The 9,164-nt window shown below is 37.0% G+C and overlaps 1 long non-coding RNA gene across 1 annotated transcript; it reads left to right on the top strand.

Annotated features, from left to right (window-relative positions):
* On the top strand, nucleotides 1-7,075 carry LOC142052687 (uncharacterized). Its single transcript, XR_012658942.1, has 5 exons — nucleotides 1-113; nucleotides 1,672-1,771; nucleotides 3,605-3,722; nucleotides 4,259-4,323; nucleotides 6,252-7,075. It is a non-coding gene; the product is annotated as an uncharacterized LOC142052687 (long non-coding RNA).
* Nucleotides 7,076-9,164: the final 2,089 nt, after the last annotated feature.

A 9,164-nucleotide genomic window follows, 5' to 3' on the forward strand; every position in this document is an offset into this window, starting at 1 on the left:
ACTGTGAAGAACAACCCTCACTTGCTCCCAGGTATCAGCATGCTAACTGATGGTCCTGCGTGAAAGTCACAATCTCCTGGGAAGTCTGAAGTTACTTCGACCATGGATGCTGAGTTATGTTCTAAACTGAGTGTTTTCTTTGAATAAGAACTCTTACATATTTCTTATGTAGCACACTGGATTTAGAATATAAATTTGTATAGTCATATACAATATAGTTTTTATTTCTGTAGCCTTGTATAATATGAGTAGAATAACATGTCATAGAGTCTTTAGAGGGCTTGTGCCCAGTCTTGTTCAATTAGTCACTGTAAAATTTGTGTCAGAAAAAAACAATTTCAGATTAATGTTGGATATTCAGATATCTACATCGGCATTGTTCTGTCAGTGTTGTTTTAACTCTCATTTTTTTGTCCACCTCGCCACCTCCCTTTGTTTAACATGGTGGGTAGTGTTTTTGCACAAAATTAGGAAAATAAGCCTGTACCAAAATTAGCATCCTGAAAGTAATAAAACTTAATAGAAGCCACATTTGTGATGGACTGTTTGGTAACAGCAAACTATAGGATCAGTACACATGTATCACATTACAGATATCTTATTTTTAATCAATGTAGGTTCAGAAAATTTGTTTCAGAAGCAGAGGAACAGCATAGGGGCAGAAGGCAGAACTACAGACATAGGGGAAGAATCTTGTAGATTTGTATTTTTTATGGTGTTTTCAGGTTACTTATTGAGGAATTCAGTCATTCTGATCTGTTGTTTATTACTGTAAACAGCTTATTTGATTGTCCTTATTCTTCCGTAAATAATTTTATATTGCAGCGACTATTTATAGCTGACCTATTGTTGATTGTACAGTCCCTGTGAGAATAGAAGGTAAATGCTAATGCCACCAGGATACTTGTTTAACACAAACTGGTGCTATCCAGCCTGAAAGTATGGAGACTGGTCTTTAAAAAAATACTCATTTAGCTGGAATCTCTAATGAAACAATATACTTGTGTCTGTGGTATAACATACACATATATATTATATATATACACAGAATATTGTGATAGAATTGTTTAAGCACATCATTAAAGTTTCTAATAAAAGATTAAGCAGTGTTAAACCTTTGTGAGGTAAAAATTCTTTTCTGATTACTTCCTTACTTCAGAACTGGAAGGAGAGAACTTCCTCCCCTCTTCTCGAACGATATCTATGTTAAGAACAGCTTTGTGTTTTGGGGTTGTCCTCTCCAGCTTTCCTCCCTGAGACAGCTTTACTTGAAATAAGCAAACCCTTCCTCTGTGGTCTGCTGTTTGTTATTTTTGTACTTGAAATACCACATGAAATGTAACTTGTGTGTTGAAGAACTGTTACACCTTTGGGAGATGAACATTCTCTTTTCCTGCTAGTAACAAGCAATGCAGTTTTATATTATGCCATAATTAATTGTGAATACAATATACTTAGAAATTTGCACATTAAAAATAGCAAACTCAAATATCAGTTCTGAAAAGAATAATTGTATTAATAGGTCAGGAAATAAATATCTGAAGCAGAAGGAATGGAAGAATTCCCGTTGGTTGCCACTTGGGCATAAAGGCTGCAACCTTTTTTGTGTTATCATGTGCGCAGCTTTCAAACATCCCCATCTCAATGAAAATCCATTTTCTCTCATTTCAGAGTTGCCAAGTCCATGAGCAGAATAAATGCAAACTGTGATGCTTGGAAGTAAGCTGGGAGTACAGGTGGGACTCTCTTCCCTCAGCTTTAGGGATCTCAGGTAGGAAATGCCAGTGGCAGTGGCATCAGTCCACCCCCTCTGGCTTAGTAAAAGTGAGAGTCTCTGGTCTTGCTCCTGTTTTAAAAGCATGCTTCTGGCAACAGCAACAACAACAAAAAAAGCCTAGGTAGGCTAGAGAATAAAATACACCTTAAGCCCACTGCTATGTCTGTGTTTAAAATAGATGTATTTTTTAAAGTGGAATAAAAATACTCAGACTTTTGCCAATTGACAAACATGACAATAATGACCAAGTTTCTGAAAGAAAAAAAAACCGCAAGGAATAAGATTGTAATTGTGCACAAACAACTTTAGGTCATAATTTCGGTTGAAATAGGTTATTAAAATTATGGCATTTTTAAAATTACTTGGATAAGGAAATATCGGACTGAAGACTTCTGCTTTGGGTTAATCAGGCCTTAATTGTTCTCAGATGTGACAGTGGTGCTAGTATATAAGAGGAGAATGGTTTCTGAGGCCAGTCCAAGGCTAGGTGCACAGTGTTGTGGAGTAGGGCTGCTGCTTTACTCTGAGACAAAAGAGAATTTACTGTGCCAAAATAATGGGGTAACAATAACAAACTAAAAACAGAGGATGGTGTAGAATAACATATCCTACCATATCCATAAATGTCTCATATTATTCACAAACCTACCTCTTTTTTTTAAATTTTCTTCTCTTCTCTTCTCTATACAATTTAGAGTTATCCATAAAAATGTCAGATATTCTCATCTTTTACACCCCTCTTAATTCTTTCCTTTGATTTAGGTATAAATATCTGTTTTCTGGAAATTAAACTTGCTTCAATGGTAAAGGAAGATTAATAAGCTCTTTATGTATTGCTACTTGCAGTTCACTATGAAACTGCTTTTGTGCAGCCTGGTCAGCTATTTCTGTTGGCACACAACAGAGCTGGAGTTTTGCCTAGAGTAGCACAATCTTTTTATTTGCTGAAGATACAGCTAGTCACCACCTCAGCTGTATGATACTCTGCCTACTGCTATGCAGGGACATAGTTACTCACTGTTTGTGCTAGTGCCCACACCTCTGAAGCTCTGCGATGTCCACACTTTATCATTTCTTTTCCTAGCACTTCTCTGGATTCGTGGTTTTTATATGTTTCTGTTGGTTTCTTTCGGCTTCTTACTGTCAGTCAATGCCTGACTTGGCTATTTGCTTACAGTTGTCATGCCAACTCCCAAGCCTGGAAACTCAAGTAGAGAGAGGATTTATCTTTTTTCCCCGTTTCTTTTTGTCAAGTACTCACTTCACAGTTACCAAGCTGCATGAACTGAATGCATAAGTATGGCAAACAGCTCTGTGACTTTGGTCTGACACTTAATTTCTAAATATCCATTTCTGCTTCATGAAGATTTTTTTTCAGCCCTTCCTTAATCCTTGCTGCTTGTCTGCATAGTGAAAACAAGGAAAATTAGAAAGAAAACGGTGGAGTGGGGGAGGGATTTTACACACTAGTCATTGCATTTTTCTTATTTAAACAGAACTGCAAACATATTTCAAATACCCTACATAGAAGTAATTTTTAAAAAATCCATGAGTCTGTTCAGTCTTTCTGAAGGTTACATATTACTGAATTTTATTCACTTTTGATGCCAAGTCATTCACTATTTATGTGTATCAGCTTTCCAAATAACCAAGTGAAAAATACAAGAGAGGTACAGGAAATTAAAAATGCAAACTCTTAACTCTTTATACCGATGTCTATGCAATCATTATGTCTTGTTAGTAACGTATGTAACAAAGACGTAGTTCTGTGAAATAACTGCTATCCAACATAAACAGTAGTTTTAATAGGTTTGCTGTAATTGACAGCTGCATTCACAGGTGAATCACATTGGAAAAAGTAATGTGTTTAAAGGGAATTGGCTTAAGGAGGAACAAACATGGAAATTTCATCTTAGACAATATTGCTCTTTGGAGATTCCAATAGGTAAGTTTTTTCTAGGTTTCACTGGAACCACCTGTATGACTTGTGTAATATTGCATCTAACGTATCTTTTCTCAAGTTCAAAAATGTGTGATTTATCATTGAAGATATTTCATATATAAATACTTACTGTAATTCATTACAGTTCTTATTTGAAATTGAGCTTTCCTGGCTGCAAACATTTATTGAGAACATGCGTTTATTTTGCATGAAGGGCTTTAGAGAATCAAATAAACTGGCTCAGCCTTTTCACAGTTGGTTAATAGTAATTTCCTTTTCTTCTACTGTATCAGACAAGTATGTTTGCTTTAGCTGAGCCCATGCTGAAGTGGAAGGCTTTTATATCTCATTGAAAAACGCAAGAAACCTCAGATATCTAAAGAAGCTTTAATCTAGGAGGCAGCTGTTGTGGATCAGGGTTCCAGAGCTATGTTAAACATTATCCTACACTTGGGCCACCTTGCAATAATCTCAGATAATTTCACTCTGAATACTAGAGATTCTACAGTTTATCTAAAGCATTGACTTTTTTTTTCTAGCTGCAGCCCTCTAAAAGAAGAACCTGTGACTTGCATTGGCCCTTTGTAAGAACAGGGGAGTAAAGGTAATTGTATTGGTCAACAACTCCAGGTCTTAGTGATTGTAGATAAGTGTGCAATGGATGCTTAATATATAAGGATCCAGACCATCTGTACTTTTTACTACCACACATTCTACAAAAGCCTGTAAAAAAAGCCAAGAGTTATAAAATGTCATATGACGAAATATGAAGCATTGCAAACGTCTAGGGATCCTGTGGTAACACAATCCTTGATCAATAGTTTCTGCATGATCTTTAGACGTATATATGTAGTGTAAATGCTACAGGCAAAAAATCCCTGACTGGACTTGTCTTCCTGATGCAAATTCAATTGACTAAAGTGGGCATGTGAGCAAGGTGAAACACGCTGTCCTTGATTGGTTTTAATACTTCGAGGAGCACCAGCACAGCCCAACTTGTTTCTTTCTTATGCTTTCCATCCTAATACTTGCTGATGGTGAGACCGGATATAAAACACATAAAAACAGATGATCAAGCTGCAAAATGACCAAGAAAGATTGTTTACATTCAACATGTTCCAAGAGGAAATAAACTCTTGGTCGTCTATGCTAGGAATGTAGCTTGAAAGGCAATGTTGCTTTCACATCATTTCCCTAGTCCTTCCTTGGTACTGCATTTTATGCAACTTTTCCTAAACAGAATTATTGTGAGAAGATCCTGGGTGGGAGGAGACAGAGCCAGTTAGAAGAGCTAATTGGCTGGAACGCTGAGAACCATTTCTTTGAAGGCCTCCCATCTGCGCAGCACCATCAAATGCATGTTGCTGAGGAAAGGACAACTTGTTTGTTTTGGCCATGGCTCATGTGAGCAGAGATAGTGACAAGCCAGGGAATCCAACTGGATAAAGAACATCTGCAAATGATGTTCTGTTAATGTGTATTCTATCCAAAGAAGCCTTGATGCTTGGTCTCAACTCTGATCTTGACCACACATGTTGCTTTGTCAGGTTCATTCAGAATCAGCTTTTGTTTCCTGTAAATAAAGGGGTGCAGAGTCTGTTTCATGCTATTCCACAATAATAGTTTAAACTATTTAGAAAAAAAAATTGTCAGGTATGTGGAAATCCTTTATTGAACCAACTTAAAAAACTGTGGATTTAGAAGCTTAGTCAAGTCTTTTGTTATTTGAATCTTGCCTATATTACTCTATGTTTTCTTTAGTAACTAAAGAAGATGGAGTAATTTAGCAGTCCATCAATAGAGTGTGAGAAATAAGTTGCCTGATGCTCCATGTGATATAGAGGCCAAAAAGTTAAATATAAAACTTTGAAGAATATGCTAGGTGACTTTAAAGAGGAAATTGGATTATATTGCTGCAGGAGAGGCTATTTAGTGTTCTTTGTAAGGAGTAATTTTGATCTAGACAGCTAGGGGGACTGATTCAGTTTGGACTTTTCACCCATCTTGTTTCTATGGATACTTGCAAGGTAAAAACACCTAATTCAGTATTTATTACCAGTTATGTGAACTAAGTTACGTTCTAGGACAAAGTAATTGGCCTTTCATTCTGATAATCTTTTTCTGAAGCAGAAACATCTCTTTAATTATTCACTTTCATGGTCCTAATGTATTAATAATAATGAATAACTGGTTATTACAGTTGTATGGTTTCATCATTCAGCATGAGTGTTCATTCTGTTCAGTTTATTTCTAGTAAAGTGGGATAAGCACAGTCTTGGAGTTGTTTCCAGGGAGAAAAATATATACTATTTTGAGAACATAGAGTTGGAGAAAATTTGCATTTCAGACAAACTCACATTTAGTTCAGTTGCTTGAAACCACAGGCTGAATTTCATGCCCTGCACAGATGCTTTGCATGAAGCCACTGAAATTGATAGCTGATATCATGTCCAAGGAGATATTGTTGCAATACCTTTTATGAATCTTCTGTCTCAAGGATTCAATTTTTGACCTAGGTTATCTTCTCTGCAGCCAGGAGACCTGAATGGATGACCAGAGAGCTTCTAGAGAAACTCAAGTGGAAGAGGGAGGTTCATGGTATATGGAAAAAGGGACTGGACACTTGGGAGGAATATGGGAATGTTGTCAGGGTATTCAGAGATTAAACGAGGAAGACCAAGGCCTACTTGGAACTAAATCTGGCAAGGGATGTCAAGAATAACAAGGGCTTCTTCAAATACATCAGCAGTAAAAGGAAGACTGGGGACACAGTGGGCCTGCTGCTGAACGAGGTCTGGGCCCTGGTGACCAAGGATGCAGAGAAGGCAGAGTTACTGAACGCCTTCTTTGCTTTAGTTTTCACTGCTAAGGCTGGCCCTTGGGCATCCCAGCCCCCATAGAGAGAGAGAGAAAAAATCTGGAGAAAGGAGGACTTCCCCTTGGTTGAAGAGGATTGGGTTAGAGATCACCTAGGCAAACTGGATCCTCACAAATCCATGCGCCCCAATGGGATGCACCCACGAGTGCTGAAGGAGCTGGCAGATGTTCTTGCCAAGCCACTCTCCATCATCTTTGAAAGGTGTAGTTTCCAACATGGTAAGCAATAAGTTGATGGCCAGTATTTCACTAACAACTGCAAACATTTGTATCTACAGTGTCCCCTTGTAGGAATTTGGATTGCTTGGTAAATTAAGGTAATATTAAGATAATATTAAGATAATAATCTTTGTTTATTTTACTACAAATTAATTTACTCTTAAAGCTGCTTAACATTTTTGCAGTTGTTTCAAACTTAATTATAGAAATCAAAGAGTGTTAATATGAGTTATTACTTGCACAATAAACTGTAATAAACCAACCAATTAAGATTTCTTAATTGACTTTCTGAACTGACTGCTGTTGGGTTAATGCAAACATTTTTTCTCTCTTTTTTAGTTGCTTGTATATTCTGTGTAATGGATCTGTGTGACTTGGCTGACAGTGAGTGTTTCTTGGTTCTTTTTTGCCTCATCTGAAGTTCTTTGATCCTCTACTTTTACTAAACTCATTCTTTAAACTGATAGAGAAAGAACACACATGCTCTGTCTTGGCTTTCAGCTGCTCTTAACTAGACCTTGGTGCCGTGTTTCTAGATTACGAAGAACATATAAGAAGACAGTGAGATTTCCAATATCTTTTCATCTTTATGTGTAATTCCTGTTCTCCCATCTGCTTTTTCAATATTAACTTATTTAAATAATAAAAGGTCTTATTTTTTCTTCATGACTATAGAATATCAGACTGACTTGTCAGCAGCTTGGACATTTTGACGAAAAGAAAGCTTAAAATTGAAGAGATTTATCTGTTATACATATATCACTACTCCAATCTTGAAAATTTCATTTCGTAACAACACGGTTCTAAACCAGACTGTCAAAACTATAAAATATCCTAAGGAGTAGTTGAATGGGAACGAACTGCCCTGGTTCTCTGTCAGCTGGGAGCTCCAGTCGATCTAGGAAACATATATACCAGCCTGCTTTCCACTTGAGAAATGCAGAGAATCTGGGAGGCATTGCAGAGTGGACCTCATTCCACAATGACAGACCAAATAGAATAGTTTCTGATGAGATATGCTGCCTCTCTCCTCATCACATGAATTACTTCAGTCTATGAAGATCTTGGGGAGTTTGTGAATTCATTCAGGAGCTATGCCGGTCTCTCTAACTCAAGATACATAAACTTGAGTCAAGATACATAGCCTGAAAATTTGCTGCTCTGTGGACAGAATAAGATTTTTTTAAAACCATTTATATGAATATATTAAATAGTGAGTCATAACAAGTCAGTTTATTGCAAACTTCAGTTTACAGACTCAGACTAAGAGCCAAAGTCCTAACTCGGAAACTAACTACATTGCCTTCAAGAATTATCCATGCTTGAAACCATACAACAGGAATTAGGGCTCCAATGCGTGTATGTAATGCTAAGTAGTTTTTGTAAACTATTTTGTATCTTTTGGTAGATTCACTTTTTTCAGATTTAAGCATTTCGTCATAAGTCTAGGCAACTTCAGAAAGTGAGATGCAGACATGGTTCTCCCTGGTATTTTATCAAAGTATAATTTTCATCAAAGAATGAAGAAAGAAAAAAGGACGCTTCCATCCATTTCATTGCTGTCATTCTCAGTTTAATTATACTTCCATGTGACACTGTTCTCTCTAAAGTTCAGTTGTAATTTCTCTGAAACACTTGGAAGGGCAGCTGATTAATACTGTCTTTTTAATCTTCATTGCACTATCTTCTTTAGGCCAAATCTGTCCTGCACATCAGTGTTCTTTCAGGCTGGCCAGGGCAGTGCATGTGCTCCATCTTGAACAAGTACCTTTGAGATGGTGGGGGATGGATTAACGCTAATTCTTTAGCATTAGAAAGTATCCTTTCAAAGTTAATTATCGGGTTTAAGAATATAAATTTTGGATAGTTTTACAATTTGATGCTAAATAGGCATTCAGAGTCAATAATTTGCAAACACAGGAGTTTTATTACTCATGGTATGCCACACCCAGTAAGATTAGGATCTAAAAATGAAAAATTGCAACTGATAGTCTTCAATGCATTGCAATAAGGACTTCAGGTTAGGTTCAGGTTAGACTTCAGGTTAGGTTACCATAACAGGCTAGGGAAGGTTATGGCATTGGCATTAATCTTGAGTTTGAAAAGAGCTTTTTGAGCTAGAGCTGGATCTGGTGCCAGTTGGCTTCCTGTAGAGAGTGTTTTCATTTCAGCTGGACAGATTTATTTTGAAGGGTAAACTATTTTTAAGGGCTGGAAGTCAAACTGACGTGGTGGTTAAGTCCATGTTACTGTTGGATTTAAAATGGAATATTAGAGTATTTTGAACATCTTTTAAATGGGAGCTAGAAAGCCATGCTTAGCTTTTGGTGTGGCAGCGGCTGCTGGTGA

Source organism: Phalacrocorax aristotelis, chromosome 2 (assembly GCF_949628215.1).
Source record: "Phalacrocorax aristotelis chromosome 2, bGulAri2.1, whole genome shotgun sequence".
In the NCBI taxonomy this organism is placed as follows: domain Eukaryota; kingdom Metazoa; phylum Chordata; class Aves; order Suliformes; family Phalacrocoracidae; genus Phalacrocorax; species Phalacrocorax aristotelis.